Below are 23788 nucleotides of genomic sequence, written 5' to 3'. Positions count from 1 at the left end.
CAGAGCCAGGCTGTGGTAAGAGCTGCCCAGGGAGCCCGGGCCACTGTGGGGAGACCTGGAACCTTCACCTGCCATGGGCGGTGGGCTGGAGTGTCCCCGCCCCCTGGGGCAAGCTGCCTAGGGCAGGTGGAGTGCCCAGGGCTCCCCATAGCGGCCCGGGCTTGCTGAGTGCATCTTACCACAGCTGAACTCTGGTTTCTGGCCTGGCCAGAGGGCGGGACCTCCGGATGAAGAGGAGCAGGACAGGACCACTGAGAGAAACCAGTCCTCACGGCAAGGGGCGGCTAAAGCCCATCTCAGCCCCCACACTGGGAAGTTGCTGGTGCTGCTGGCAGGGACTGCGCTTTGCAGCAGGGGCCCTTCACCGCAAAGTGCAGCCCCTGCCGTTCCTGCCTGAAGTTGCTACACCTACGTTAAAAAGTGGGAGGGCCAGGGCCTCCTGGCTCTCCCGATTCCAGCACCCCTGGTTTGAGTCCCTTCTCCACCACAGACATCCTGTAAGATTTTAGGGAAGTCCCTTAGCCTCTCTGTGCCTCAGTAAATGGGGATAATAATACTTCCTTACTTCACAGGAGTATTGTGAGGCTAAATACACAGGCTGCACCATCCTTCCTCAGGTGTGTGCATCCCCTTTGGCTCGCCAGTGCAGAGAGAGGGTCATGAATTTGACCCCGTTGGGACAACGTGCCCTCGGAGCACAAGATGGGTGCAGACTATGTGCATCTCAAGTGCAGGGGCTGCTATTGTACTTGTATCTTGCCCAGGGTGTATAAGGTAGTAGAAAACTTCTTGCATCCACCTGCACAAGGGCCAATCACTATATAGCCTATGATGGATGCTGGGTAAACTTTAACATCAGCAGAAAGCTCTAGTCCAAGAAAGACTGGTAACACTTTCTTCCCCATAATTAAAAGGAGAAATGAAAAAGAGATTTAGATTGTATTGAAAGAAGTGCCGTGGAACAGATTTTTTTTGAGCCATCACAGAAATTCTTTAAAAGTCAATTACAGTGATGTAGAGCTGACACAGGATGTATTATTATGATACCCCAGAGGAGGTCAATAACATTTATTATGCGGTCTCCACATTATTTCATCAGGGCTGTAATATAGATAAAATCTCATTATTCTACATGTTTTGCAGCTGCTCTAACTTAATTTTCAGGGGTACCATCATACAATTATCCAAGGTGATTAAATTTTATGTCCCCAGAGATTATAGGTTGTGTCTACAGGGAGAGAGTTCAAACCTATTATGTAATAGCAAAGATATTATTAGACTCTGAAAAATAGATAGATCATACTAAGCTAAAAAGGGCAACGTAGCCAGTCATGGACCAGCACATTTATGGCTGAATTAATGTCATATGAAGAAAAGATGAATTTAGAATATCTAGAATTTGCAGGTATCTTACAGAATGTTGACTTTTTTAACAGACTATCTAATAGACTATCAACCAAACATTTGTGTTATTTTAGGTTCAGGGTCTACCACCATTACTCTCAGTGAGTAATATTTTCCTCCCCCAACAATTTCACATAAATCAACGGGTTGGTTGCAGAGTACTATACTACTCACCATTAGTATAGATGACAGAATCTGGCCCAGAATGACTAAGTAATGTAGATGTGTGTAAACGTATATGCTTGTGTACAAACGCACAGTGGTACCACGCAGAAGATCTAAGTCAAGTCCTAAGTTGCATTTTGATCTTCCTTTGCCAGCAGGGGCTGGAAAGCCAGAATTGTAAATGTCTAAGATTTATGCAATTTAACTATGAGTTACAATGTCAGGTTTTTATTCAAAGAAAAAAGATTAAGGGGAGGAGCCTGTATATTGTTTAGTTTGGACTCCTTTAGGGCTTGAAACTGCACTAACTGAAAGAGAAGGTTGCTCACCTTGTGCAGTAACTGAGGTTTTTCTAGATGGTTGTCCCTGTGGGTACTCCACTTTAGGTGTCCAAGTTCCCTGTGTGTGAGATTGGAAATTTACGGTAGCAGTGCCTGGCTGTGTCACACATGTGCTGTCGTCATCTCGCGCTGTTTTAGGCAGTTACATAGTACTGTGCAACCAACCATCCCTCCGTTTCTTCTCTACCGTGGAGTGCATTTTATATCAACATACTCCAAAGTAGAGGGGAGGAGGGAGGGTAGTGGAGCACCCACAAGGACAACCATCTCAAAGAACCTCAGTCACTGCACAATTGGGGCCTGTTGGTGAATTTTCTGGTAACAGAAGTGAATACACCCCGATATCCACTTGGACAGTCTTTGTTTGGAGATAGTCTGTCCTTTTATAGAAATGAATAGTCTCGGTGATTTTCTAAAGCATTTTGTCTTATCTAGGTAGAAGGCCAGTGCTCTTCTGATGTCAAGAGTGTGGAGAGCTGCCTCCCTTTTGTCCGCGTGTGGTTTTGGAAAGAATGCAGGTAAGTAAATAAGTTCGTTTAGATGAAAAGAGGAGACAATTTTAAGTAAGAATTTTGGATGTGGTCTCAAGATGACCTTGTCTTTAAGGAAGACCGTATATGGAGGATCGGCCATTAATGCACTTAGCTCACCTATTCGATGTGATGGCAATAAGAAAGGCAACCTTCATAGAGAGGTGTAATAGGGAGCACATGGCAAGTGGTTCAAAGGGTGGTCCCATAAGTGTGTGTAGAACCAGGCTGAGGTCTCAGGTAGGGACTGGGATTCTGGTCTCTGGGAAGGTATTTTTAATGCCCTTATAGAATCATTTAGTTGTTCGCTGTGCGAATATGGTAGTGTCATCTACTTTGTCGTGAAATGCTGTGATGGCCGCCAAATGTACTTTAATGGAGTTTATGGCAAGACCGCTTTTATTCAATTCCAGTATATAATCTACTACTCATGGTAGCTGAGAGGAAGCCGGGTTGAGGAAGCCGAATTGTTGCACCAGGCACCGAATCTTCTCTATTTGTAGATGTATATCTTCCTTGTATTTAGTCTTTTACTGTTTAGTAGAATGTCCTTTACCTCATCTGAACAGGTTAATTCACCTTCCGTGAACCATGGACTAGCCATGCTTTGAGGTGTAGGATCATCAGGTTGGGATGATGGGTATGTCCTGAGTCCTGGGACAGGAGATGAGGTATTTGTGGGAGGTGCTGTGGTGGGCACAATGCCATCTGGAGAAGGTACGGAAACTAGGTTTGTGTGGGCCATGTAGGTGCTCTGAGGATGACCTTGGTTCTGTCGGTCTTGATTTTGTGGATGACCCTGGCTAGTAGTGGTATGGGTGGAAATGTGTACATTAGGGGCACAACCCACTTGATGAAGAGAACATTGCTTAGTGTGTTTGGACCTAGTCCTGCTCTGGAGCAGAACTGTGGGCATTTGGTGTTTTGTGCCATTGCAAATAAGTCTATTGAAGGGAAGCTCCATGGACTGAATACCATGTTGAGGACTCCTGGGTCCATTTCCCATTCATGGTTCTGTACAAAGTCTCTGCTCATTGCACCTGCTGTGATGTTCATGAAGCCTGAAAGATATGATGCTGTTATGTCAACATTGTGGCCAATGAGCCAGTTCCAGAAATGAACTGCCTCCGCGCATAGAGAGTGCGATCTTCCACCGCCTAGGCGGTTTATATAAAACATGCATATCATATTGTCTGTTAGAATCCTGATTGATTTGTTCTTGATTAGTGGGAGGAAGTATTTGCATGTATTTCGTAATGCTCTTAGCTCTAGCAGATTTATATGGAGGTTGGTCTCTGATCTGGACCATCAGCCTTGGATCTCGTTGTTGGGTATGTGCACTCCCCAACCTATTAGAGAAGCATCTGTTGTGTTGTTAGTGTTGGTGTCCTTTGGGAGAAAGGAACTCCTGCCCAGACATTTTTGGGAAGAGTCCACCATTTTAGCGATTATTTTATTTTGGATGGTATTGTAAGGTGTCTGTTGAGACTGTGCCTCTGAGGAATGTAAACCATTCAAAGCCATGCTTGTTGACATCTCATATGAAGTCTAGCATGTTTGACCATGAAAGTTGTTGCTGATATGTGGCCTAACAATTGTAGACACATTCTGGTGGATATCTGCAGATTGTCTATCACCGTTGTTATGAGATTGGTTAGGGTGGTAAATCGTTGTTGAGGAAGTATGGCTCTGGCCTCCAGGGTATTGAGGTAGGCTCCAATAAATTCTAGTTTTTGAACAGGTACCATTGTTGACTTCTGTTCATTTATTTGTAACCCTAATTTTGTGAATAGTGTTATTGCACCTTGAGTAGCCACTATTGTTTCCTTTAGTGTTGTTCCCTTTATCAGACAGTCATCTAGATATGGAAATATCATGATTCTATGTTTTCATAAGTATGCTGCCACCACCAATAGAGCCTTTGATAGACTAAACCGGAGTTCCTTCTCCTGAAAGTGTTGGTGCCCTAAAGTGAATCTCAGGAATCTCCTGTGACATAGGTATATTGTAATATGAAAATATGTGTCCTGGAGGTCAACAGTAGAGAGCCAATCACTCTTTTCTAATGCTGGGATTATTGTTACTAGTGTTACCATCTTGAAATGCTGGGTTCTGATGAATTTGTTGAATTTTCTTAGATTTAAGATAGGTCTCCATCCACCTGTCTTGTTCTGTGTCAGAAAGTAATGTGAGTAAAAGTCCTTCCCCCTGAACCGTGGTGGTACTGGTTCTACTGCGCCCAGTTGTATGAAGCACTGTACTTCCTGTTGTAACAGGTTCTTGTGAAAGGGTCCCTAAAGAGGGACAGAAAAGCAGGGTGGGTGGATGGGATAGACATAAATGGGATGGAATAACCATTCTCTATAATTTCTAGAACCCATCTGTCTGATGTGATGTTTCTCCAGATGTTCTGAAATGGTGACAGCTGGTCTCCGAATGGTGTGGAGATGTAAAGTACTTTTGGCGTTAGTATCTTGGGAAGTCTCATGCTCTTGACCGGACCTACAAAATTGTTGTCTAGATGTGGGTTCCTGACTTGTTGAAGATTGATTTGATGTTGGGCATCTTCTGGTCTGGTCGAATTGCTTATGAGGTTGGGCGTAAGGTGGTCAGAATCTTTAAGTGTAAAACCTGCCCTGTTTCTTTTTGTTTGCAGGTGTGTAGATTCCCAAGGATCTGAGAGTTGCCCAGGAGTCTTTGAGGGGTTGAAGAGACTCAACTATTTTCTCCGCAAAGTGCTTCGGGCCTTCGAATGGCAGGTCTTCCACTGTGGACTGTATTTCTTTCAGGAAACCCAAAAGATGAAGCCATGACACCCAGCACATGACTACTGATGTGGCCATGGAGCAAGCCACTGTGTCAGCCGAGTCAAGTGAGGCCTGTAATGCTGTGTGTGCAATGAGATGGCCTTCAGTGATATTGGCTCAAAACTGTTCTTTCTTTGTCTCCGGTAAATTATCAATAAAAGTTGCCAGTTTAGAAAATATTGTGTGAGTGTATTTTGACAATAACACCTCATAATTGGCTATTCGAAATTGATGTGTAGCAGACGAGTATGCCTTGTGTCCGAAGAGATCTAATCTCTTCCAGTCCTTATTGTAAGATGTTGCTCTGCTGAGGTGTTGTTTACCTCTCTGATTCACAGCCTGTACTACCAAAGAGTTCGGTACAGGGTGGGAACACAAGAACTCATTATCCTTGGAAGGGACATAGTATGTTTTATACAAGCATTTACATTAAGGTGTCTGCCATACGGTTTTTACAGGTTCCATAATTGCATCATTAATGGGTAACACAATCTTAGAGGATGCAGCAGTTTGTAATATGTCACGCAATTTGTGACGTGCTTCAGGTATCTCTTCCAGGGATATTTCAAGAGCCTCCAACACCCTTTTGAAGAGGTCCTGGAATTGTTTGAAATCATCTCCAGTAGTGGGTAGTGTTGGCATTATAGTTTCATTTGGAGAAGATGATGATAATTCTGGAGGAGAAGTGTCCTCCTGATCAGATGCTACATCAGAGTCATCAGCTACTTCCTCATGTGGTTCAGAGGGAGGTGAAGCCATTGTTGTCATGGAAGAGTGTGGTACTCTTGATCTTGGTGAGCTTAGGGTCCTTGAGTGTTGGGTCCTGTACATGGCCCAAGGGTCCCAATATTGCCACTGAGGTGGAAATGGCATAGGAGGTGGTACCCACAGGTGTTCATACCAACTGGGTACTTGAGATGTTGGGTGGTGAGATGGTCTCGCTTTGGGAGAATGCATGGGGGAGGAGTGGCAAGGTGAATGTATTTGATCTTCTTCCTCCTCATCATCATCACTGGATACTAAAGGCCTGCCTTGGGTATTGTCGTTTTTGTGGCTAGCCTTGTGTCAGAGGTTGCCAAGGGTGACCACTGGCTCGGAGAAGACTCTGGTTCAGGCTCCGATGCAGGCCGCAGTTGATTTCTCCTTTATAAGGAGTTTCAGTTGAAGGTCTCTAGCCTTCCTTGCTCTCGCCTTCTAATTGTGGCAATGATAGCACTTCTGAAGGATGTGCAATTCCCCCAGGCAGCGGACACACTGTGAGTGACCATCTGAAAGCGGAATGGAAAGCCTGCAGGTTAGGCACTACTTGAACCTGTGGAACCAGGCATGCCCCGGTTTTTGTCAGTCGTGTAAATTTCTAGTCTTCTATTCTCTAATTATAAACAATACGAAGAAATAGGGGAAAAACACCAGGGAAATAGGATGAAAATAATTTTTTTTTAAAAGATATAGGGAGAAACAAGGAAAGAAAATAAGGATTTACTAGGTTTCTAACAAGAACAACTAACTATTAAGTATTAACTATCTAAGAAGAAGGGCACCGCTGTGGGCTCTGACTCAAGACAAGGGCGGTAGAGAAGGAACTGAGGGACGGTTGGTCACACAGCGCTATGTAACCACCAAAAACAGAGCGAGACGATGACAGCGCATGTGTGACCCACCCAGGCACTATCATAAATCTCTGATCTCGCGCACAGGGTGCTCGGACACCTAAAGTGGAGCACCCACAGGGACACTCCTCAAAGCAGAAGAATTAGTTTTGTCATTGACTTCAGTGGGCCCAGGATTTCACCCAGAGTTCTTAATCAGGACTTTAGGGCCTGTCTTCGCTAGGCTGCTCCATTGGCGCTGCAGCCATCGATGCAGCAGCATTGATTGAATGGGTCTGGTGAAGGCTTGCTCAGTTGATTGCCAAGTGCTCTTCCGTCAACCCCGATACTCCACCGGAATGAGAAACATAAGTTATGTCGATGGGAGAGCATCTCCCATTAACACAACATAGTGAAGCCTGATTAAATAGAGAGGTTTAGAGGAATTTAAACTATTTACTTTGCATACTGGGACTTCTGTGGAGTTTTTTTGTTTTGTTTTGGTTGGTTTTTTTGGTCTGCTAAGCACCATAAACATCTTTAGTGCTATATAAATAATAATTACACACAAAAAGTTACATTAAAAGAACACTGTTAAGGTTGCAAAGTCAAGAACTCAAAAGTTAGGAAATGCCAGAATTAAGGTTTCCTGTGCAACATTAATTCAAGTCTCCTGGTGCACTGAAACATAACTTTCCAAAATGAAGTATGCTCCCTGAGATCCCCAGTGAAAGCTGACTGAAATTTACACAATTCTTGTCACGGTGAAACTGACCTGATGGGCGGGCAGCAGTGAAACTGACAAGAATCATGTTGATTTTAATCAACAGCTGCCAGAGCTTCCAGTGTCCCCAGCTCCCTGGCATCCCCACCATGCTGACTGCCTCAGAGTTAGGTACCTCAGGACTTTCAGCCTCCTGGGCCGGCTGGCTCTGCTGTCTGTGGGAGTCACACATCCTGGGGAGTCACCTGGTTCAGTAGTCTGGAAACCCTGGGATCTCTAGTCCTAGGACAATCCACATGCCAGGGCTGCCCTGCAGTCTCAGACCCTTGAAGCCCTGGTGTCCCAGTCTGGGGACTGTCCACAGGTGGGGCTACACTGGACTCTAGACACTGAAGGTATGTCTACACAGCAAGCAGGATCACACAGCAGCAAGTCTCAGAGCCCTGGTCTACAGACTCAGGATCACAGGGCTCATGCTGTGGTGCTAAAAATAGCTGTATAGACATTCAGGCTTGGGCTGGAGCTCGGGTTCTGAAATCCACCTTCTCCCATTTCACTAACAGGTGAAAATAAAGATCTTTTTATTTGCCAAGGCCACAGGGCTTATATATAGATGATGCTCAGCACTTTACAAGATCAAGTCCATAGTGCAGAAGTAGCACAGCTTTGTTTAGACCCCAGAATTCCTGAGTCAGCGCCTCATCCGTAAGATGGAGGTAACATCACTTCTATCTCATAGGATGTAGCGGAAGATAAATACATGAAAGATTGTCAGATAACCAGATAATACAATAATGGGGAGCCACAAATAGCCACGATAAATTCTCTCACATGTGCGCTACAGATACTTTGAAGGAATAGCATAGAAGAATTGTTGTAGCTTTAACACCGGCGATAAATCACATAACATTCTTGCTAACTTTAAAGGCTGAATTTCCAAAGAAGCCTAATAAGTTGTCTGCAAAATATGCATATGCATCTGCTGGCACATTCATAATATGCAAGTGAACAAATAAGTATAAATGCAATTATGCATTTGTGTATGCAAATATAGTTTCTTACATGTAAGTAGATACCTATCCAAATTTTGTGGTTGCAGTTTTGGAGACCTTGAAAATTTGGCCTTATGTTTGCCTAAAGTCAACAAATCCAGTAAATTCAGATTAAGGCTACCACTGTGTTCTTATAACATCTTTTAGTGCCCAAGTTTGCAGCTCATAGAGCACATCAGGTCATCAGCTTTGCTAAGCATTTAAATTAACTTTCCTTAACAACTGAAGTCTCTGCTAAATGACAATGAAGATAATCTGAATGTATTATCAAAACAAAGGTGTCACTAGCATGGGGAAAACAGAAATATGTAAAGATTAGTTATTCATAAATATATAGATAATGTAGAGTTCTTAGACAGTATGGTCCAGTGAATAAGACACATGGGTTTTATTCCCAGCCCTAAATCACTTCACCACTCCATTCCTCTGTTTCCCCTCTTGTCTGTTATCTATCTTATCTATTTTAGACTGTAAACTCTTGGGAGCAGGCACCATCTCTTACTTTGTATCTGTATAGCGCCTAGCACAGTGAATCCCTGATCTTCTGGGGGGACCGCTAGGCATTTCTTGAATATAAATGAATAATATTCATAAAGAGCAGTTTAAGAGGAAAGACCTCACTGAGATATTCCACTTTTGAAGGAAATAGCTGCTAAGTAACTATTGTCTGCAAAAATTGTCTGCAAAATGCTATGCAACTATTTTGGCTCTGATTCCATCTAAACAGTAAGAAAAAGAATACAAAATGAGAAAGTGCGGCCTGGTAGAGGAGTTCAGTCAAAATTTACATGGAGAGAAGTTAATATATGAAGTAAACCACCAAATGCAGATATTGAAATGACAGGTACTAATAAGGTGTATAAATCTAACCATGTGTGACACCTCTAATAAGTCTACTACTGTATTCTCTATGCACCAGGTACAACCTTATAAGCCCCTTCCAGCTGTCTAAGGAGCACAGTTTGGACAACGTTTTTTTCTATATCAAAAGAAAAAGACAAATCAAGGGCTAGATTGTGCAACCTATTATGGCCTGTGTACCTCTTGAATTACAGGATTTAAGGAAGGCAAGGGCCTCATACAAGCTCCTTGCACAAGGGGTGAATTTCACCTGTTGGTGAGCACTTAGACAAATATTCCCATTGAATGCAATGGGACTCCTCGCACGAGTAAGTGCTCACCAGCATGAGTAGCGGGTTGCACGATCTAGCCCCAACTGGTTAAGAGCCAAGTCAGTGACAAAAAATTCATTGAGGAATAAATGCAATTTAAAACAAAATAGTTTGCTCTTGCCACAACTGGAGTCCAGTGTTCTGAGTTTCCTCCCCCTTCTGTGGACATCCCTAATATAAAGCATTATCAACAACCTTGTTTTTGGTGTTAGTGATCTCAGCTGTGGCAGGAGAAACTGAGAATGCAGAACTCAGCTCTTGGTAATTAAACAGCTTTTCAATTCACTTTTAAAAGGAGATCAAAAAGCATATTTGGAGAACAACCTGTTAGAGGGTACAATTGCTCATTCCTAGATGGGCTCATATGCACCCCCGACTTCCTTCCAACCTAAAATTGTCTATGCTCATAGCAAGTATTATTTCAATGCTGGGTTTGTTCTTATACCATGCTGCCATTCTGAATTTATTATGCATCTTGAAGGTTAGTAGTATACCAGACTCATACATTACAGGTGACATACCACCATATTAAAATATTCATCAAATCTGCAAGCCATCTAGATTCACTATAGAAAATTATCTGCCAACAAAGGAGGTATAAACAAAATGGAATTTCAGAGCAATATCTTTGATAAATGTGCTGCATGCCAAAATATATTAATATTTGGAAAAGATTCTAGAGTTTTTCCCTTACATTTGATACATATTATCCTAGGAAATTTGTATTAAGTTATTAGGAATAATGAAAGTGTAATTGAATTTAAGGAATCTGAATTTAAAATCTCCTGTCATTGTAAAGAAGACATGCTATAGATGTCAATTGGATAGCAAAAGGAAGATAATATTCCACTAGCCCTAGAGGTCTGCTCTGAACATGACATGTCTTAAGGATCTCTGATTTTTCTGTAATTGAAGTGATAAAGTACCTCACAAATGCGGGCAAAAACTGTTTGTAGTTTAGACCCAGTGTTACTTATAATGTTATGTTCTGTCAACAACATTTCAGTTAAGCTTTAGGTTTGGCCATGGTACCTTGGTCACATGTAATTTATAAACCCAGTGCTATTCACATCCAGTTTACATTGTAACATTAAATAAAAATAAAACAATGATCACTAATTATGTAGCAGCAGACTGTAGTGCCATCCAGTTGCTATCTGAAGAAGATACAGAAATTATCTAATGCTTTATAGATTTAACAAGGTAAGACATTTCTGACAGTATTGGTGATGACAGAGAAAAAGATTATTCCTGTTATAGAAAAACATCAGGTAAATACTCTTTTTCTGACTGAGGCATGTTGTCCATGCACCCTGAAATATCCTTGACACAGATATTACAGACAGATGGAAAGTTCTGATTTCTTTCTGCAAAAAAGAGGCATGATTCAGTTTCCCCTCTTGTATTGCTAGTATTGCTACCCGCCAGAGAGGAGGTTAATTTTTTTTTAAAACAAGATAAGCAAAACAGTGACTTCAGGAGATGCGGGGGGGGGGGCGGGGGGGGGGAGTGATGTCAGCATGAACAAATTATCAGAAAGTTTCAGCCTGTAAAATGAGCTATAGAATTGTGGAGTAAGCAAAGACTACGGTCTCAGCTTTATAAGTGTCATATGTATCTTTATGAGCTAGTGTTTCTATTTTGGCTCCATAAGGGAGTTATCAGAGTTTCCTGCAGGAACTAAAGTTACTGGGAAGTAATTAATGCAAAGTGCAAGGTAGGTAAACATGCCTAGCGAAACACTATTTGCCTGGAGGGAAGTGTATCGCTTGGTTTGAAGTGGTTGAGGAAGGCTACCAAACCAAGAACTGAGAAATGTAGAAAGTGACCAGCCAGTCTCGGGGCAGAGGGCAGGGAGTGGGGGGTCACTCTCACTGGATCTGAGAACTGACATGGCACTGCAACCAAGAGGGACAGACCCTGCTGAAAAGTTTTCATCTTCCATGTGGAAGATGCGTGACCTCTGGTAAGGCAGGCGTGCAGATGAGCTGTTTTATTATTTTCAAGATACAGTATACTCCTGATAATCCAAATAGCATGTCAGATGCGGATTTTATTTGGATAATCGAGAGGGCAGCAGCCATTCACCAATGGAGTGGCCTATCTTGCGGCTGGGAGCTTGTCGAACTCCTCTTCCTCCTCGCAGTCCTGACCATGGGTCTCTGCTCTGCCTTGCCCCCTAATTCCCATGACAGCGGGGCTGCAGAGGGCTGGTGACACCCATTCCCTGCAGGCACAAGGTGAAAGGGAGAGCAGAACCCCCCAACCAAGACTCTGCTCGGCCCACCAGGATCGCAGCCTTCCCAGCACCTTGCGTCTGCAGGGATTGGGTGTCACCGGCCCTGTGGCAGCAGAGGCGGCCCTCTGCAGCTCCCTTGCCACAGCCCTGCTCGCTCACTCCCAGAACAGCGGGGCTGCAGAGGGATCCCTGTGCTTCAGGAGCCATTCAGCTGCAGGGTGACCTGCCCCACATTTGGGGCACTCAACCACCGCCTCCTCCTCCTCCTTGTAGTCCCGGCCAGGGGTATCTGCTCCATTATCCAAGGCTCCAGATTAACCCAGATCCCTTCCCAGTCCCCCAGCATGAGATATGTGGGGCACAAGGAAGGGATTCAGAAAACGCAGCAGTTCAGTTAATAGGGTTTCAGCGAAACAGGAGTAGACTGCAAACGTTTTCTCAGCAATGATTTTGTGTGGAATGAAGAGTACCTTGTTTCTGGAGGCTGGCTGGTCAGCAATTAATGCTGTTGTTGCCCCCCGAGAGAACAGGCTTGCAGGTGCTGAACTAAAGTCAGACCTGCTAAGGTGATATACAGTGAATTACAGGAGGAACTGCCACCTGAATCGCTGGTCTGGAGGGAGAGGAAGGCAGCTTCTCTCCCTTCTCCTCTCCCCTCCCAAAAGGTAGAGCCTGATACGGAAGACTCAGGAAGGCCAGGAAGAGGTCAGAGGTGCAGTTACTTCAGGGACTGAGACAGTCCAGTAGGGATTTTTTTTAAAAGAAAACTTGGGTTTCTTGATGTGCTAATTAGAGAGACTGGTGAATTCTTGGCCTGGATTCTCCACTGACTTCCATAGTCATTTACATCTGTGCAACCTGACCATAAAACACTGCCAGGCTGGACTGGAGGTGCTCGATACTGACTTTGCACTGCTGTATTTAAGGGAATTCGCAAAATTCTTTTATAGTATCCATTACCATATAGCGGTTAATTTCATAATCATAGTCTGTTATTTAACTGGGCCCTTGCCTCATTCAGCGCACAGGATAAACGGTGTTCTAGGAATGAATGGGGGCTGTGTAGTAATGGAGGCGGTTATCTATAGAACTCCTACCTCGTTTGCTGTAAAAATCAGAAGGAGTGGAGTGGATGAGGCAGGGGACTGCAGGAGGAGAAAGGATGGTCTCATGGTTAATGCAGCTGAACGCTGCCCTGGATAACTGAATTCGATCCCTGCCTCTGCCACAGAGTTCCTGTGTGGTACTTGGCAAGTCACTTAAACCAGTTCTTTTCCTGGTGGTCGCTAACTGTGTGTTCCTTGCAGTAGCAGCATAAGATACCTGCAACAAACTGGAGGATTGGGCCAAAAGAAATCTAATGAGGTTCAACAAGGACAAGTGCAGAGTCCTCCACTTAGGAAGGAAGAATCCCATGCATAGCTATAGACTGGGGACCGACGAGCTGGGCAGCAGCTCTGCAGAAAAGGACCTGGGGGTAACAGTGGATAAAAAGCTGGATATGAGTCAGCAGTGTGCCCTGGTTGTCAAGAAAGCTAATGGCATATTGGGCTGCATTAGGAGGGGCATTGCCAGCAGGTCACGGGAAGTGATTATTCCCCTCTATTCGGCATTGGTGAGGCCGCATTTAGAATATTGTGTCCAGTTTTGGGCCCCCCACTACAAAAAGGATGTGGACAAGTTAGAGAGAGTGCAGCGGAGGGCAACCAAAATGATTAGGGGCTGGAGCACAGGACTTATGAGGAGAGGCTGAGGGAACTGGGCTTGTTTAGTCTGCAAAAGAGAAGAGTGAGGGGGGATTTGATAGCGGCCTTTAACTACCTGAAAGGGAGTTCCAGGGAGGATGGGGCTAGGCTGTTCTCGGTGGTGGCAGATGACAGAACAAGGAGCAACGGTCTCAAGTTGCAGGGCGGGAGGTCTAGGTTGAACATTAGGAAAAAGTTTTTTACTAGGAGGGTGGTGAAGCACTGGAATGGGTTACCTAGGGAGGTGGTGGAATCTCCATCCTTAGAGGTTTTTAAGCTGAGGCTTGACAAAGCCCTGGTTGGGATGATATAGCTGAGGTTAGTCCTGCTTTGAGCAGGGGGTTGGACTAGATGACCTCCTGAGGTCCCTTCCAACTCTAATATTCTATGATTCTATGATTCTAACCCATGCAATCGCAGGGAGATCTGAGGCAGACTCGTCTCTGGTGACAAAGTGAAAAGCAAAACCCACCCAACATGACAATGCAGGGTCACAAACCCAACCCAGCGCTATGAGCAGCAACACTCACAGAGGCCTCAGAATTGAGCTTTGCAGGGGGGGCCACTAGGGGACAAATGCCACCGTTGGTTTCTCGTTTGCTGGGTGCCCAGCATGAGACACGTGGGGCTTTATTTGCAGAAGTGCTGAGCACTCAGAGCTGCACCTGCTGTCAATGGGAGCTGTGCCTGAGAATACGAAGTCCTATATAATGCTAAGTAATCTGAAAAAATCAGGCCTGAGGTATCTCAAATTGGGCATCGAACCCTAGACACTTGTGACTTTAACCTCTCTGTGCGTCGGTTCCCCATCTGTAAAATGGAGGTAATAATGCCACCTAATTTGACAAGGATATTGAAGATAAATTCATTAATGCTTCATAAATTCCGCTGTATGGAATATGGAGATCCCCGCCTGTTCCCTCTCTGCCTTTGACCCCTTCTGTACCTTTCCCCTAATCCTATGCCTATCCCTGCCTTCCCATGCTCCAGGTCTCCCTTCTGTCATTGTCCCACTTTGCTCCCTGTCACCCCTCCTGATCTAAGCCACCTAGCCAGCCAGCCCTGTGCCCAGCCTGTCATTGGCCCCTTGCATTCCAGTTAAATTGCTTCCTAATCCTCCTCCTCCTCCATGCTTCCAGGAGAGGGGCATTGAGAGCACAAGAGTGAGCCTCCCTGCTCTCAGGTCTGGTGCCTAGCTCTACAATGACCCCTGTGACCAGGAGGAATAACAACAGGAAAAGTCCTTCTCAGTTCCTGCAGCCCTAGGATACAGCATGTTCAGTGCAGTTGGCATACTTGGAAAATACAGTAGCCAACTTCTAACAATCCTTTCCTGAACAAATCCAAATTGCAATTTTCAGAAACTAATAACTCTGCCAAAATTGTATGGATTTTCACAAGGTCAGCAAAAGGCACCCCTCTCATCCCAAATCTCCCTACCCCCTTCCCAGAGTCAAATTTCAAATCCTTGCTCCTAAACATAGAAGTGTGAGAACTCATTAATAAAACCGTTGCAAAAAACAAACAAACATGGCAAAATAACTTATTTTCTTAGTCTCTTGTATCATGATCACTGGCACTGATGTCAGAGTGCCAATGTTCCCTGGAGGGACTACTAATGATGGAACACTAGTGGAACAAGGAATATGGGGAGTTAGGTTGAAAGAACTCAGCCGCATGGACGGAACAGTCTACAGAGTTTAATGAAGTTTCACTTGTTCAACTTAAACTCTATTCACCTTCACACTTTGTAAATGAAACACCTCTCCCTGAAAGACAGCTGAATAGTTTTTGCTGAAACTTACACGCACAAAAATAAAAAATTCAATCTGATACCCAGAAAGGAAAATTTCAGCCCCAAAGTCTGATAAAGTTATAAGCATTGGAAATAGGGTTCCAAAGTGTTAGTCAACCTAAATTACAGGAACTATTTTCAGCTTTATCTTTAATTTCCAATTTTACAGGTTTTTTGGGTTTTTTTAACCAAAACATCTGTGATAGCTTATAAAGGCTTTCTAGCTTTAGAGGCCTGGATAGTTATCGCTTTTTCTAGCACACATACAGATTTCTCCATTAAAGCTAACCGTACATCCAATTATTGAAAAAGATTGGAATGTATTCATTCACTAAAAATTCACAATGACTGCTCTACTAGTGACATAACATGCTTCATGATGTGGTCTTAAAGAGAGAAAAAAACAATGAGGATGCTGACAGCGATTGGTCTTATACCTTACATTGCACCAGAAATTAGTGAATATATTTTTATGATTTGATAACTTGGTTCATAAAGTGATCCCATGAGTTCTTACAGGCACTGTAATATAAAAATAAAAGTAATGCTTGCAGAATAATTACAGAAATCATTCTCAGTTTGTTTACAAGATGGTGCAATGTTCATCCTTAAGCAAATGCTGACATTCAGTGCAAAATCAACAAGATGAAGGGGAGTGATTTCATATTTGCTCTCTGTCCTAAAAACACGCAAAGTTTATCAGAGTGCAGCATCTATCTTTCATATAAACTTGTCCAAGACAGAAATGGTTCTGAAAAATCTGGCCTTAACGTCCTGGGAACAAAAGCGAGTCCATTATTCTTCAATGTATTAATAAAATCTCCAGTGAGCTCAGCCAAAAAAGTGCTTTAAAAAAAATCTTGTCTGTTTCTCCAACTTAACATTTTAACTAAGCTTGGAATATGAAGATTTTAATATCTTTTGTTATAATATTTTTTGACCACACCACCCCTGCCATGTGTTGTGTTTACTTATTTAAACATATATAAACCATATCAAACACATGTAAATCTTCACACAGATTTAAAGAACACAATATATATACTGTCTGAAATTGGCATCTGCTATGTCAGATGACTACTAGCGCTGCAAAAGTGAAAAAAGTTCTGGAAGTCACTAAGAGTGAAAGACAAAGATGAAGACAAGAAAAACCACCAATAAGAGTCAAGTAGCAACATATACATTTTACACAAAATTTTAAAAGATAGGAAGACTGTTGTTCTGGAATCAGGACAGACAACACCCTTGATGAAGAATGCAGTAATAAGAATTTCAGGAGTGAGTAGAGGTGATGGAAAGAAATTGGCACAACTCTGTTTGGAAGGAAAATGCTCATTGGGGTTCTAGTTTTCATGCTACCATGAAAGTTTGGAATATCAAATAATTAATCCAAAAGCAATGTAGCTGGATCAGTGGTTCCCAACCTTTTTGACTCAAGGGCTACAGTTATCATTTTTACAACCCTGAAGGGCCACCAGTCTCTGCCAGCAGCGCCCCCACTGCAGCCAGACAGAAGGAGTTAAGTGAGCAGGCAAGCTGCCTCCTCACTAATCTCCTGTCCCCCTGGCTGCAGCAGAGAAACTGCACGTGTCCTGTAGCCCCGTGCGCTCCACTTGGGTCCCTAGGCAGTGGCTCCCTTCTGCAGCCAGGTCAGTGCAGATCAGTGCTCCCCTCCCTCTGGTCCCAGCAGGGACCCCAGCACTTAGGGACCCAGGGGGAGTGCTTTGCCCTGCTCCTTGCTACAGCCAGGGGGAGGGGAGTGCTGATTTCCCGTCCCCTTGGCTGCAGTTCGGGTCTTGTAGCCCCACAGCAACGTGCTCTGCCTGGGTCCTTAGGCAGCAGCTCCCTTCTGCAGCCAGGGGGAGGGGAGCGGTGGGCCACTTTGAAAGACCCTGTGGGCCACTTTTGGCCCTTGGGCCACAGGTTGGGAACCACTGAGCTAGATGATCCTTCTCCCCAGCCAATAATAAAAATACCAGTAGAAAGTACTGTATGTTTTATAGAAATTGTAATAAGAAAAAGCACTAGTAATTACAGTAATGTACCAAAACTAAGCCATATAGACAATTATTTGATTAAGCAAATAATTTTACAATAGCAACTACAGAAATATCAATAGACAGGAAGGGACAAGGAAAAGGGAAGGGTGAAAAAATTGTGTGTGTAACTCTAAAAGCATAATATGAACAAAGACACAGAAATAGTGAAACTGCAAACTCAGACAGAAACAGTTTTTGAGAAAGACAGCATGGGAAGCATCCAGTAAAGCTCTCGTTAAAGAGCTTTAACTGGGTCCAGAATTAAAGAGCTTTAACGGTTGTACCTCGCATCTTACCCTGCCTCACTGATGGCAGTGGCAAAACTCCAACTCACTTCAGTGATGCAGGAGCAGGCCTCTAAAAGTGCTTTGGCTAATTCAAACTAAACACAGCTTAGCTAAAATGTCCCACTCTACATTTGTGTCTGGCTCTTAGGATTCCCCGAGTTCCTCCCCCATTTATAGATAACTAAAATCAATTTTCTGAAATCCTCTATTATCTGAAATATCTATCCAGCTACTTATAAGGCTCTCATCGCCATAATATCCTGAGGACCATGGAGATATTGTTTTGGATAACAGAGTTTCAGATAAAATGTGATTCAGATAATTGGGTTTCTACTGGATTTGAAAACAGCCAACGATAAAATTGCTTGAGATAAGCTTCTTTTTAAGGTTTCTTGCATAGATTCGAAGGCCAGAAGGTACCATTGTGATAATCTAGTCTGACCTACAGCATAGCACAGACCATAGGACATCTCCAAAATAATTCCTCTTTGAACAAGAGCAGATCTTTTAGAAAAACATCCGCTCTTCATTGAAAATGACAATGGTGGAGAATCCATCACAACCCTTGGTAAATTATTCTAATGGTTAATTACCCTCACTGTTAAAACATTTGAGCAGTAGAGCTTCAGAGTAAAAGATGGGAGTGGAAAAGTAACTAGTGAAAGAAAAACTGTCCAACTTTAATAAGTGTGTGTTAAAATGGAGAAGGTTCTTGCTCAGCAATAATACTGATTTTTTTACAGTAGTCCAGATAAACTCTGCATTCTAGAAAAGGAACTATAATTTATTATATGTATTAATTAAGGACACTTTTGTAATATTAGAAATGTGTTGTTAATCTAACATACACTGTGCAATAGAAACAGACTGCCATTAGTGTTGAGAATTTAGGGCTAAATTAGTAACTATGCTTTTTTTTTTTTTTTAATCTGCTCTCCACCAACAATGGTATGATGCTGAAAATTAGATGAATGCTTGAAATCTTTGATTAGGATGACCCATGTGTGTTAATAATTTGGACAGGGTCTCCAAACAAGTTGTTTTTTGTTTTTAGTTGACTGGTTGAATTCATAGGCACGTGCAAATCTCAAAGTTTTCAGGGAGATAGGTGGTCTTTTCTTGAATGGGTTCTGATACTCCTTGCTGTTGTGAACTCTTCCAAATCCCCAAAGCACGCATTGCTTATGCAAGCCACCTCCTAAATATTGTTCCTCAGCCCTAATCAAAAGAGTGAAACAGGTGTGAGGAAACAGAGTGGTCACAAAGGAGAACATGTGAAGTGGAGAAGCAGGTGGTCTTGCAGGTGGTGCAAGGAGGCAGGTAGATAATGGAAGGGAGGGAGCTGGCTATGGAGGAAGGCCAATTGTATTGCACCAAAATTAGGGAGCTGGGGGAAGGCCTGATGTATTGTTAAGAGGAGGCAGCAGGGTCAGAATCTATACTCATACTTAATGCTCAGTTTACCACTAACAAGGCCAACCTGTGACCCAAATGAGGCATACGTGGCAGGAGGAAGCTTTACTTCGAAACACCATAGGAGTTCTTCAGCTGGGGAAGAAAAGCTCCAAAGGGGCACTGGGAAGGGGGCCCATTGCCTGTCCTATAGGAGGGTCACACACAGAAGTACCTCTCCTCTGTACGTAGGAGTGCTGCCACTGAGGAAAGTGCAGATTTCACTTCCATTGTATTCTTCTAGTTGCTGCACTTCTCCCCACCCCCATTAACCATTATTTTTGCATTGAAATGGATGTCACAATTTTGGGGGCAAAGGAAGGACTTGAAGATTTTTGCATTGTAGAAAGAAGGCAGAAGATTTTTTCTACTGAAAAGGAGAAAGGACCCACAGGGTCAAAGGCCCTCCTTATGGCCCTTTGTGTTATATACCCTGCTGATTATAACCTTAACTGCAATAATGGGGAATTTCCAGATTCAGGATGCCTAGCACAAAAGGCAGAGTAGGCTGAAGGATAAAGGCAGGCCCGAGGGACTTGGTTATTGACTACCATGAAAAAACACAAAATAGTGCTGCTCGGAAGCTGGTGGATATTGTGGTATCCCCCCAAATGTGCGAGGCATTGTACAGACTCACAAGAAGAGGTGGCTGCTGCCCCAAAAGACCTCAGAACTCTAAAACAAAGACAAACAATCAAACATGCTTGAGGCTATATAAGGTTACATCTTGGAGTTTCTTTATACCACCCTTGCCAAAACCATCCCTTCCCTTCCTCTGTCCAAGTTTATCCACTCCGTCCTTGGTACCCCAAAGTATCCCCTTTCCACCATGAGGCTCAGTGTGAGAACCGGAGGGGGGAGATCATTAGGCACAATAACGGAGAGATAATATTTGTGCGCACACACACACTGGACTAAAGGGGAAGTCCAGGTCACTTCTATAAAGCAGATGTAGTATGTGTTCTAATTACACTCCAGAGTTTCCACAGCTTGAAAAACTGTCTGTCATCATTATTTCTATATTTAGCAAGAATGTTATGAATGATCCTTTGCTGTTTTTGCATCAGTCTTGTAGCTAAGCTAAATGAAATAAGCACACTTGGAAAAAGGTTGTTTCCCATCTCCCTGCTGCACCATCTTTTCCCCAGTGTCCTCTGCTGCTCTTCATGGCTCAACCTTCTTCAGTCCTCCTTCTCAGGAACTGACCTCTCTTTTTGGCTGTAGTAGTGTAAGATCATCCTCTCCCTATAGTTCAGTCCCCTTCTTTGCTCTCTAAGAGCTATCATTCTCAGCTGTGGCTCCAACCTCCAGTCCTTTAAGCTGCTCAGCTCAGCAGGGGTATGGAGTTGGGATTCAATTGCCTACAGCTGACAGAGGCAGCTAGGATGGGTGCCACTGAGCAGTCATAGAATCATAGAAGATTAGGGTTGGAAGGGAACTCAGGAGGTCATCTAGTCCTCAAAGCAGGACCAACCTCAACTAAATCATCCCAGCCAGGGCTTTGTCAAGCCCAACCTTAAAAACCTCTAAGGATGGAGATTCCACCACCTGCCTAGGTAACACATTCCAGTGCTTCACCACCCTCCTAGTGAAAAAGATTTTCCTAATATCCAACATAGACCTCCCTCACTGCAACTTGAGATCATTGCTCCTAATTCTGTCATCTACTACCGTTGAGAACAGTCTAGTTCCATCCTTCCTGGAACCCACTTTCAGGTAGTTAAAGGCTGCTATCAAATCCCACCTCATTCTTCTCTTCTGTAGGCTAAATAAGCCTAGTTCCCTCAGCCTCTCCTCATAAATCATGTGCACCAGCTCCCTAATCATTTTTGTTGCCCTCCACTGGACTTTTTCCAATTAGTCCACATCTTTTCTGCAGTAGGCAATCCAAAACTGGACACAGTACTCCAAATGAAGCCTCACCAGTGCCGAATAGAGATGAATAATCACTTCCCTCAATCTTCTGGCAATGCTCCTGCTAATGCAGCCCAATATGCCTTAGCCTTCTTGTCAAAAAGGACACACTGTGACTCATCCAGCTTCTTGTCCACTGTACCCCCCAGGGCCTTTTCTGCCCAACTGCTGCCTACCCAGTCAGTACCAGTGCAGGGGATTCTTCCATCCTAAATCCAGGACTCTGCACTTGTCCTTGTTGAACCTTATCAAATTTCTTTTGGCCTAATCCTCTCATTTGTCTAGGTCACTCTGTATCCTATCTCTGCCCTCCAGCATATTTGCCACTCTCCCCAGCTTAGTGTCATCTGCAAACTTGCAGAGGGGAAATCCACCCCATCCTCCAGATCATTAATGAAGATGTTGAACAAAACTGGCCCCAGCACCAACCCCTGGAGCACTCCACTTGTTACCAGCTGTCAGCTACCTGTTGAGCCTGATAATCTAGCCAGCTCTCTATAGTCCATTCATCAAACCTATACTTCTTTAATTTCTTGGCAAGAATACTGTCGGAGACTGTATCAAAAGCTTTGCTAAAGTCAAACATCACCGTCCACTGCTTTCCCTACATCCCCAGAGTCAGTCATCTCATCATAGAAGGCAATCAGGTTAGTCAGACATGACTTACCCTTGGTGAATCCATGCTAACTGTTCCTTATCACCTACCTCTTTTCCAAGTGCCTCAAAATGGATTCCTTGATTCCAATCAGGAGGTCAGACAGCCTTGCCACCAGTCCCAGGACTTTGTCCCAGACTAATGCCAACCAGGATGGAAGTGGTGAATCTGTGACAATCTCAGTCATACTGGATGTTGGCAGCTTTGAGCTTTCCTTCTCTGCACATGAATATGCAATATATGAATATGCATTAGTGGTACTCCTGTGAGGGCACTGCTTCTTGGGAGTGACAGCCACTTTATTTAAAAGGATTCTTAAAAATAGAAAATGATCCTGAATGACCATTTCATACCAGCTCACAAACATGGAGACTGAGAAGGGCAGGAAAGTGATGGCGCCATCTGCACACTAGTTTTTGATGCCAACTAATGCACATTTTGGCTGCTTCCCTAGCATTTGGTGCTTAGCCCAGCTGCTGAACTTTTTGATTTTATACAGTAGAAACCTAATCTTCTGAACCTTGAATTTGCAAAACTCCATTGGAGCGGGAATGCTTTTTTAATCCCCCTGCCAGAGATATAGATATTGGATGTAAATAGAGGTACTAATAATACTCAGCTACTCTTCTTTATCTGCCTTAACTGCATTTGGGATTAACTGTATGGCTGGCCAGAAAACTACATTTCCAGTCAGGAAAAAGTTTGAGGTTTCAAAATTTGTTTGTTCCAGTGTGGAATGAAACCACAACCTTGTGACTTTTTTTTTTTTTTTTTGGTAAGAAACACATACGAGAGAGAGTGCAAGAGCATGCGACATACATTCACCCAGCCTAGCCAATAGCTCAGTAGTCATGGCACTCACCTGGGATGTGGGAGACCAAGCTCCAAATCCCTGCTCTGCCTGGGGGCCTTCCAAACCACAGGGCTAGTGTGATGTGGTGTCTGTCTTTCCCTCCAGAAATTCCATCCTAGACCAGAGTTATCTGCATCTAAACCAATATGTTTCTGTGCAAAATTCTGGTTTCAACAAATTTGCATTTTTGACTCCCCTCCCCCCAAAAAGAAGTTTAACTGAAAAATTCCCAACCAGCTTTAATTAATTGCACTAAAATCTATTTGCTATGTTAATAAAATGTATTTTCAAACAAGTCTTGGCATGTTATTTCGTATTTCCCAATTTTAAGAACATCTGGTTTTGCAAACGTTTTTAGTAGCCCCCTGAGACCTTTATAAAAATTAGGGTTTTCTGGTGTTATAGCTCATGTTTTGACCTTCCATGCCTGCTATCGAACAGGCAATACAAAGTTCTTTTTAATCTTTAAGTGAATGATGTCCATATAAACAAGACTAAAAAAACTGAAAGTAGTATATAAGCTGTATAAACAGAGTCATGTTGTGAATTGGAAAAGAACAATTGTCAGATCTGTGTAAAATAACTGCTTGGCTTTTTTAATCCTGTGGTACACCTCTAGGTGGTGTAGGTGAGTTTCCACAGACAGAAAGCCCCTTTCCCATTCACTGTTGTTTTCAAAACTCTGAAGCTAGAGAAAGCAGCAAAGGAAAAGTGATTGGGAAGTCCTCTGAGACATCAAGTGTGTGTACAGCTGACAGCGGAAGGTTTATTCTGCACCTCAGCACATTGGTGTGGCCATGTGGACACTTGTGACAAATTATCCACAAATGTAGGATGCCACGTCTGACTGAGAACGAAACTTGCCACCTGTGAAAACCTCTTGTTTTTTTTGGATTGGATATTGTTAGAGCTCTATTCACAGACTGATCTCCTGGCTGCATTTTGGTTTTGTTACTTATACCTGCATCAGGTAAGATTTTGTACAATCCATTTTCTCTCTCTTTAAAAACTAGATACTGTTCCAA

Source organism: Emydura macquarii, unplaced genomic scaffold (assembly GCF_026122565.2).
Source record: "Emydura macquarii macquarii isolate MOO-44397 ecotype Brisbane River unplaced genomic scaffold, CSIRO-AGI_Emac_v2 contig_2531, whole genome shotgun sequence".
NCBI classification, from domain to species: Eukaryota; Metazoa; Chordata; order Testudines; family Chelidae; genus Emydura; species Emydura macquarii.
This window is presented reverse-complemented; position numbering follows the sequence as displayed.